Source organism: Adiantum capillus-veneris, chromosome 28 (genome assembly GCF_014529385.1).
Source record: "Adiantum capillus-veneris isolate H3 chromosome 28, ASM1452938v2, whole genome shotgun sequence".
Taxonomy (NCBI): Eukaryota; Viridiplantae; Streptophyta; class Polypodiopsida; order Polypodiales; family Pteridaceae; genus Adiantum; species Adiantum capillus-veneris.
In genome coordinates this window covers 46799910-46810596 of record NC_140958.1, presented here as the reverse complement: position 1 = coordinate 46810596, position 10687 = coordinate 46799910, and the positions used below count along the sequence as shown (strand labels likewise).

General features: G+C 36.3%; 1 pseudogene; it reads right to left on the bottom strand.

The window, feature by feature from the left end:
• Positions 1–3366: 3366 nt before the first annotated feature.
• Positions 3367–5938, bottom strand: LOC147420385 (uncharacterized; annotated as a pseudogene).
• Between the last annotated feature and the right edge of the window lie 4749 nt (positions 5939–10687).

Below are 10687 nucleotides of genomic sequence, written 5' to 3'. Positions count from 1 at the left end.
CACCCAAGAGACCTGCAAAAGTTCTCTATCTTATAGGGAGAAAACTACCCACGAGATTTTTGGCCCAAATCCTAGCCTTTGCATTGTTTCTACGATAAAATTCCATAGATGCTGAATATATTTTGTGTATTCCATGCCTATGATTAAATTTGCCAAATTGTCAGTGATGTGTTGGTGAGGTATGAAACCATACTAGGATTGATGAAGTCCTTGATGCAGGTAATCCTTAATACAATTGACTATCATTTTGGCCATCAATTTGTAAACTACCAACATAAGGGTGATAGGCCACCAATGGGAAAATTGATCACAAAAGACATGCTTTGGCAATAGCTTGAGCAACCCCTCCTTCCAAGAAAGAGGTACATCCTGCCTCTCCCAAGCCATATCCATCATCAGAAATAAAGGTTCCCTAAGGTATTCCCAAAATGAGAGGAAGAACTCAATAGTAAGCCCGTCCCAACCGGGAGATTTCCATCTTCCTAAGTCTCGCAGACTTGCATGCAACTCCACCTCAGTGAACACAACCTCCAAATCTTGTGCTTGTTGTATAGAGATAAGAGGAGTACCATGTGACAAAAAATGATTGTGTGTGTGTCTAACTTCTTGGGTAAGAGAGGGTGGTGCTTCAAAGATCTTTCCATAGTGAGAAACTAAAGCCTCTACCAACTGCTGGGATGAAGATGTCCATTTTCCTGAGGAAAGCTTAACTTGTCTGATGTCCTGAGATCAAAGAGAATGATGCAAATTCATGAAAAAATATATGGAATCACATCCTTTATCAACAAAAGCATGTTACCTTGCACATGTTTTCCATTTAGCCAATTTTTGCTCATCATTATGTTGTATAATAGTACAAGCTGAAATCAATGCATTAAGTTAAATTTCCAAAAGTGTGGAGGAGCTAGCCATATGCATCAATCTTTGACAAGTATCCCTTGCCTGCTGTATGTTTCCCCATAGGTGAGACATATAATGCTTGCCATAATTACTAACAACACTCTAGATCCACATAACAAAATGGAACCATGTAGCATCCATATCTATGTACATATGGGAGATCAAAGGTGGGATTATGTCCACAATCAGGCCACAAAAAACTTCATGCTTCAGATATGCATTATTGACATGCAAAAGTCATTTTTTGAGTACAGAAACAACATTCATAGATGGACCAGAAATTAAAACCAAACAAATAGGAGCATGATCCAAAAGGCATAAAGTGTAGTTAATCCTCATATCACACATAAAAGTATCACACTCATGCCTGTGAAAAAGATACCATTGGTCAAGGCGAGCTCTATAAGAGGATTGAACATTATTCCGAAAGGTAAATCCTGGATCTCCATCATGCAAAAGTGGCCACAGATCCAATGCATTACATGAATGCATCATATGATCCCACAAAGTATATTTCATACGCCACATGTGTGGCTCGCCAGTAGTATTTTATACAGTAGTTTGTACATTATTAAAATCTCCACAAAGAAATACATGAGAATGACAACTTTACAAGGAGACATCTCTCCATAATCTTACACAATCATTAGAAGCTATTAAAGCATAAACCGGTCCAAATTCAAAGACTTCCCCATTAATAGTGCACTGAGCCACCATCTATCTTCTATTTTAAGACATATTTAGGAATTTTGGGAATTATTCATGTCCCATTCCTTATGATACTATTGAAAAACTTAGTATTTTTGTGTAGTTTGAGCTTTCATCTATTAGGGGTTACACTCTATGTCCCATATATCCCTTGACATATATGTATATGGGCATGTGTATTTAAATACATAGTTATATGCATCGACTACAATGACATCAAAAGCATGCAAGAAGCATGGCACTAAAATCAATTTGCAATATACAACATTCTTCATGTGAAAAAAGTTCATTAAATCTGTAGCTCAAATTTGAGACATTAACGTTAAATAATTGGATATATTAACACTAAAAAAAGAATCTAAAATAATCAAAAACAAATTTTAGAATTGAAGGGACCTCAAAATAATGTAGTGTTTAGAAACACCAAGATAAAATATAAAATCCAATTTACATATTTACATGGATCCAAGTATTTTACAACTCATCTTTGGAAAATATATTATGTCCTCTATCACAAGCTGCTTCATTTACCAACATATTGCAAGGATATTATCGCTTTTTCCTTGCATAGATCCATCCAAGTAACCATGCAGTGATTGTTCTCTCACTTGTCTCTTGCATAGATCCAACCAAGTAACCATGCAGTGATTGCTCTCTCACTTGTCTCTTGCATAGATCCAACCAAGTAACCATGCAGTGATTGTTCTTTTGCTTGTCTCTTGCATAGATCCAACCAAGTAACCATGCAGTGATTGTTCTCTTCAAAAAACTTTCAAGCTCTTCTATTGATTGATTCCACATTTTTAGGAAAAATCAAGTAGGTTCCGCGCATATTCCACACTACACTGTAAAGGGCTTCATAAAAAATTAAGGTATTATTTCCATCCAAATCATGAAAAATTCTCCATGCTACATCCAAGTTCTTGTGGTATACAAATCAATATCCAATTAGAAGATTTGTCTTTTGGCATGCTGTCTGTCCTGCTATGACATTAATTGTTGATGGTGTTATGGAAAGAACAACTCAAGAATACGGCGAGCCCTTTGCATTTCTTTAGTGCTCCAAATCCACACCTCAAACCATTGCATGAAAAATCAAGTAAAGTGAATGCGTCTTTGCGAATAAAATGCCAGACATTTGTACTCTCTTCAATGAGATGCATATGTTTTCCTCAATCTGGACACACATCACCATGTTGCATTTCAATGGTCTTAAGTAAAACACGATTGAGTTCAAGGATCGATACTCTTCTTTGTTTTTGTATGGTATGTGAGGGTGGTGGTGACATGTGCCACCTCAATAGTAAATGCTTTATACATTTAAAATCAAAATTATGTGCTTCATAATTTTATGTTTAAAACAAAGGGCATGATGGTCAATGGAAGAGAAAATATTTTCAATTGATACACTTTGCACCAACAACATTTATTTCATCCATGATATAGAATTAAACCTTGACAAGATAAATTTTTCAATACAAAAGAAAATATTATTCTTCAGTTCACAAGAAATCTTGTACAAAGAGCTCCAACCAAAAAGATAAAAGAGAGACTTCTTTTGCAAGGTTGCATAACATCTAATTGATGAAATATAAAAGTGTACATATTTGGTTCATGTTCAAATAATTGAACCCAACACATTTGCCAAAATACTAGAACCCAACACATTGTTTTGGCCAAAATATTCTTAACACATTTCCACCACTCTTGATGTATGTGAACATTCCATGTGATTGAGTCAATGCACATGCCAAGCCTTTACCGATGATTGTTTTCTTCCACCTGCAGTAACAAATATGCTAAATTAGATAACAATTTAATTATAGTTTTCATATTGCTTGATTAATCTAAAGTGAGTCCTACCCATAAGCTAAAGTAGGCCTTTTGTAGCTTTGATATGTATGCTTTTGTTGCAGCTCCGCTAGTCAAATGACCACGATCATACCCCAAGCTAGTAGCATAATCAATAGATCACTCAATTTATTTATTTTTGAGACAATTTTAACAAGTTCATTTGGTTTGAAGATAATAGTGGCACACAAAACTTGGATGCCAACATAGTTGGATCCTTGCTTAATGAGTTTAGTACTTTCTTGCCCCTACTTTCTTGAACATAAATTAACTTGTTATTCATGTACAATGGTAGTTGTGAAGATGCACAAGATGAGATTTCCACTTTAGCTAAATTGTTGTCAAGTTCTTCCCTTAGAACTCGGTCATTGAACTTCCCTCATTCTTCCATTATGTCTTGAAACTTTGTAAATATGTCACGAACCTCTCTGATTGGAGATTTTCCTAGCCGATTGAGTGAAATAACGTATCAAATTCATCTTCATTATTTAGAATCAAAAGGTATGGTAGAAGGCCATTGCAAAGAAGATAGTCATGCCTCCATTGTAAACTTTTAGGATATAAGAAGTTATTTTTTGGGTTAATACATCCCTTGAAAGGGCTATCTATTAGGTTGGAGCGGATATGGCAGGTGCTTCCTATGAGGAGCCATGGCTTGGAGGGAGCACAGAGAGACGAGAGCAAGAGGACGGAGAGAGAAATTCGACACAGCAATCACAAAACAACGCTATTGTTATGTATTAAGTTTTGTGAAGCTTACATATGTAGGTAGCCCTGCAAAAAATGCTCCACTTCGAAGTGAGCCTCCCTGCATGATTTATAAGGGGAGTTTCACACAGGCATACCGACAAGGGCTTGAACCCAACAATCCCCCCCTCAAGCCCGAACTAGACAAACCACTCTCACAATACCTTGAGTTTTTGGTGTACTCGTCAACCGTAATTTTTAGGTTCTCTCACAACCAAGGATTTCTGGTGTATCCATAACCTGGTGCTATGATAGTAAACCCACCCGTTTTACCAGATAGAGTGTAGGTCAAAAAATTACCTACCAATAAATGGAATGTTTGGTTCACTGCCAAACCTTGGGTTTAAGGTGTACCCAATAACCTCATGAGAAGCGGGACAAAAATGGGCTGAGAACAAATATGTTTGGGAGGTCTTACCACTTATGTAATTGTGGTAGTGTCTAACACGTACAAGTTTTTAACATGGCATGACTAACATATGATGAGAGAAAACAAGGCTTTGGCTAATTTTGTTGACAAAAGATAAACTTTGAACAAAAACTATCACACTGAACAGGTAAAAATAGTTTGTGAAATTGTGTATATGTTGATGGATCTAATGTTTGAAGCAAATTGTCACACAAAAAAAGAAAAAAGAACTCATTACTGGCTGTCTTTCTATCGTTTGATTTTGGATGCCACTTTATTCTGATGTATAAATGGAGAGCTGAATTGAATGAACAAAATACGAAATGACCATCTCCAGCTGCATGTCTGGTCCAATTGATATTGGCCAATTCTGACCGCTCTAGAATAGAAACTTGACATCCACTTATTATAGAGCCAAACAAGCCCATAAAATGTCATCAACTCCACAAAATCAACTTTCTTGATCAGAAACTCCTCAAAAACGTTAGTAAGAGCATACAATGTGGTACCAATGATACCAGAGCATCGCCCAAAATAGCATTACTACATCCTTCTCTATCATTCGCATGTACATCAGATAGGATGATGAGCACGAGTCCCAAAACACAAGCACATACCCCAATAAGTTGGCCGGCATTGTATTTGGTCTTCATAAATAGCGAAGTCAATAGGAGAACATATGGAATGGTCCAACAATCTAGCAGCACCACACGTGTAAGAGATGTGTACTGATTTGCTTTGACAACAAAGTAATTGCCTTCCACATCCATAAGAGCTAAAACAAGATAATGATACCAGCGCACCTGCAATGGCTTCTTTCTGTTGATAAATATGCCCCCATAAAAAAGGGCAGCAAGAAGATAATTTCAAAGTGATTGGGAGGTCGGAGCGTTGATTTCTTGGTGCTCAAGAGTGTTGGAAGTGAGGCCCGTAAAGGTGATGAGCAGGGAAGATAATTGGCCAAGCGCGAGAGCCGCCAAGCTTGCTGAATAGAGCCACAAACATAGTATTTACAGTGCCTAGGTTTGAAAGGTCAAGCTCCACATCAAGGCCAGCCATATCTATAGCGTGGAAACCAACTAGATCATATTGAGCCTAGAAACCACCTAGGTCATATTGCCATCGTTTTTTTGCGTGTGACAAAATACAATAAGAATAAGCAATCTCTTTGAACTTTTTGGCATCTTTTAAGTTGTCAACATTCTTGTCTGGATGAAATTTGAGAGCCAACTTTTTGTAGGCCGCCTTGATCTCTTGCTTGGAAGCATCTTTAGCCACATTTAGAACTTCATAAGGATCTCTTCTTTGCGGTATAAGTGTCATAGTAGCCGCTTCACCCTTGCTTTTGCGAAAACATTCTTTGTTCTTGCAAGAGCCAAGCTTTTATACCAAGTGTTAGGTTGTAGCGGATATGGCGGGTGCTTCTTCTGAGGAGCCATGGCTTGGAGGGAGCATAGAGAAATGAGAGCGAGAGGAGGGAGAGAGAAATTCGACACAGGAATCACAAAACAACGCTATTGTTATGTATTAATTTTTTTGAAGCTTACATATACAAGTAGCTATGCAAAAAATTCTCCACTTCTAACTGAGCATGTCTGCATGCTTTATAAGGGGATTTTCCCATGGGCATACCAACATGCATAACTTTTTGCATTGACACCAAACCTCAACAAAGGCTTAAACATAGCCTCAACACTAGGCCGGTCTATACACTTTTCTAGGATTATGGATTTAGCAATCTTCTTGTCCCCATACCATAAAGAAATGTCATTTTTTATGTGCATGCTTTTCAAGAGTGCTCACATAAGTGAAAACATTCTTTTATAGCATGGTGGACCAAATACCAACATGAAAGTGCTGACATATCTCATCAAAAAATTCAAAACAACCCGAGCGAACAACAATTTCGATGTGATAAAGGTCAAGTTTGAAACAATTTGTACATGGATGCCTCTTGTCTTATTTGTTGAGTAAAACTCCATTAAGATCAAGAATGAGTGCATGTTTCTTCATGCTGATTGCATGAGCAATATTTTTTGCATACGATACAAAAAATGATAACAATTTAAGGTTTTGCATGTATAAATATAAGAACAAGGGACCATATATTTGCACCACACAATTGAAAATTGCACACATTTATTTATGTCTCATACTCCCATACTCATCTATAATGATGTCTCCTAAAACTGATTGCATTTCTCTATTGATGTGGGAAGATTGAAAGAGACTAGTTTATCTCCATCTCTCTCAAAAGAATATAAGCTTCCATGGGGCCTACATTTTTGTGAATGTGGACGTAGCTCCTCAATGTGGATGTCTACTTGTGGCACACTTCATTTTTTATTTTGAATGTCAATTTCACCTACAAAGACAACATAATAGAATTTTGTATTTTTTTCCAAGAAGGGCCATATCTATACTAATCACATAGGAAAAATATGTACCTTTGTTTTTCTCACCACCTTTAATCCTTTGCTCCCTTCCTTGATTGCTTTGGAATTTGTTTTTATTTTGTGTAGATTTTCCTGTCTCTTTGTCAACTTTTTCATGTACCTCCTTGGTTGCAAAAGTAACTTGGAGCTCTTCATTGGCTTCATCCTTCTTCTCACTACCCTCTGCAACCTCATCTCTTTGAGGCATGTTGTTAGTGTCGTGTGAAGGTTTTGGAGACTTTTGCACAACAAAATCACTTTGATGCTCTACCACCACCATCTCTTCTTAACTATTCCTAGTGTTGCTTACATGAATCTCGGTCTCTCTAGAAGTGTGTAGAATGATCTTACTCCCTATATTCATGTCATTTGAAGTTTTTTGAAAGGTTTGTTCTACAAGATCACTTTTGTGCTCTACAATATCTTCAATAGATATATCATCACCTTTATGAAACCGGGTCTCTTCAACAACAGTGGGTAGCACTTGTTCTACTTGATTCATGTTATCTTCCTCTTCTATTTTGTTGTCTTTATCTAAAAGATGAAAAAAACCAGTTTTACCTATTTAAAAAATAGTCTAGTAACCCTAGCATCCATTTCATTTCCATCAAAGTCATAAGTTTTATAATAAAAAGGCTCCATTGAAAAAATTAACACAAAAATTCTCACCTAGCATGATACCTAAAACACATTTGTAAGTGAGGCTCAATCTTAAGCTCAAGCCTAAGGCTTAAGTCTCAAATTTTAGGCTCTTTTTTCAAGCCTAAAACTTAAGTCTTAAAGTTTAGGCTTATCTTTCAAGCTTACATGAATATCGGTCTCTCCAGCAGTAGGTAGAATGATCTTACTCCCTTTAGTCATGTCATTGAAGGGTTTTTGAGAGGTTTTTTCTACAAGATCACTTTTGTGCTCTACAATATCTTTAGTAGATATATCATCACCTTTATGAAACTGGGTCGCTCCAACAATGGATGGTAGAACTTGTTCTGCTTGAGTCATGTTATCTTTGTCTTCTATTTTGTTGTCTTCATCTGAAAGATGAAAAAACCATTTTTACCTATTAAAAAAAAAATCCAGTAACCATAGCATCTATTTCATTTCCATCTAGCTCATAAGTTTTATGCAAGAAAGGCTCCATTGAACAAATTAACACAAAAATGCTCACCTAGCATGATACCTAAAACACGTTTGAAAGTGAGGCTCAATCTTATGCTCCAGCCTAAGGCTTAAGTCTCAAAGTTTAGGCATTTGTTTCAAACCAAAAACTTAAGTCTCAAAGTTTAGGCTTATGTTTCAAGATTAAAACGTAAGACCTAAGCCCCTTTTAGTCTTTATCATTCACTATGTGAAAAACTTTTATATTATGTGCGCTCAAGACCTATTTATAAAATCCCTTATCTATAAATTTTTCAAGGTATGATCCATTTTTCTTCATAATCTATAAATATTTTGTTATTTGTAACATTATTTTGCTACAATGCTCATGAGGTTGGACTCACATGGTAGTGCTACTCTAACATACAAAGGCAAAGCTCAAACGTTTGATTCTACAAAATAAATTTCAATTTCTTGTTAAAGATTAAGACTCTTTTCTCAACATATGTAATTGCTACACTAGGATATGAAATTTTGAGCCTCACTTGGAACTGCTTTGGTAGGATTTTATGACAAGTATTTTTGTCATTGAAACTCAAACACACAATAATGTGATGCTCACCTACTAGCATGCTACCTATTTCACAATTGGAGGTGAGACTCAAACTTAAGTTTATGCCTAAGGGTTAAGTCTTAACCTTGGGTTTCAAGTGTAAGGCTTAAGTCTCAAGCCCTTTCTAGTCTCAAGACCTTTCTAGTCTCAACGCATTCACTATGAACAGATTTATTATATTGTGCACATCGGCGGCCTATTTAAAAAGCCTCTTAACTATGAATCTTTCAAGATATAATCCCTTTTACTTCATAATCCGTAAGTATTTTTTTTATTTGGTTGGAAGATTATAATAATAAAATTCTCATGACATTGGCCTAACATGGTAGTGCTCATGAGCCTTCCCTCACATAGTAGTGCTACCCTAACATGTGGAGGCAAGGCTCAAACTTAAGTTCGAGCCTACAAACTAAATCTCAATGCCTTGTTAGGTACAAAGAAATTATGAGTTTCATGTAATATATGCAACTGCTACACTAGGATATGGAATTTTAACCCTCGCTTAGAACAACTCAGCTAGGAATCTACAACAAGGACTTTTGTGGTTGAAGTTCATACACTAGTGCTTCACTAGATATCCTAGTTAGCCTTGAACTTAAGTTTGAACCTCATTAGTGTTTGGTAATGCTATTATTATCTCACCAAAACCAAAACTCCTTACTCTTAATACACATCTGTATGTTAGCTATGATCTGTGAATTGGCAGTTTAAATAGAAAACACATGCTTTGTGATGGCTAAAACTCAATTTTGACCTTCCCATGATTTTTTAATGCTAGATGTGCATAGATGCAATTCAATCAACAGCAATTAAATCTAAGAAAAATGACATGCTTTTAGAGCAAGACACGAGATATTATTAAGAGAATAGTGTTTAAAGGACATAAAGTTTAACAATTGACTATTCGATACACTTTCCTACCTTTTTACACTTTTGGAGTTTGTTAGTACATGATGATAATGGCATGCATCATTAAACCTAGTATCACAAATACTCTAAGAATCATTCTCACCTTTTTCATAAGCTACAATGTCCTGAGGGGCTCTATAATCCTCTTGTGCATCCTCATTGCCTGCACCATGATCCTCATTATCTTCATCATTGTCTTTTGCACACTCAACATCCACAACTAGATTAATTTCTCCAACATTCTCTCTCTCTCCCCCCCCTTCTTGATGGTCAAAATTTGTAGCTTCTTGAACATCCCTATCATATGTGTTGTCGACATTATCATTGTCTTCATGTCCATAAACATCCTCTCCGTCTCTTTGTTGCTCATCAATGTCAAGATTGTTAAGGTCTTCTTTTTCTATATCATCCAAATCCACTGTTTGTCTCTCAAGTGATTCTTGACTTGCACCACACCACTCCTGCAAGGACAATAGAGCATTGAGATTCTAACTCCATTTCTTCCAAATCATATTTACATAGAGAAATAACCCTTCTTTTCTATGACAAGCCTTGCTCTAGCACAACTCCACCGTAAAAAATTTCTAAAACATAGTTTTGGTCAAGACAAAACCCTGTGATAAGGCCATCAATGAAGGTTCTATCAATAAATTTGTGATCCTTGCCACAAGAGCCTGAGAAAAAAACTCTTTCTGTATGAGCCTTGCCAATAGCCTCAAACTTATCAACCTTGCTAACAAAATGAGCAACCATTGTAGTGTCCACACTTCATCTACCCATGAGTCATCTCTTATTGCTTGGATATTTCCATATTCAATATGGACCTTAGTTGACTGGCTACAAAACCCTTCAACAAATCATTTTGATATTGATGAAATCAATGAAACACACTAGCACATATTCATATTGTGTATTCAATGTGTTTAGATTGAGTGCCAAATTTGCAAAAAAAATCTAAAGAGAGCTATTCTTTAGCACCATGAAGATCTAAGATGATCAACTAAAATGGTACATGCTCTG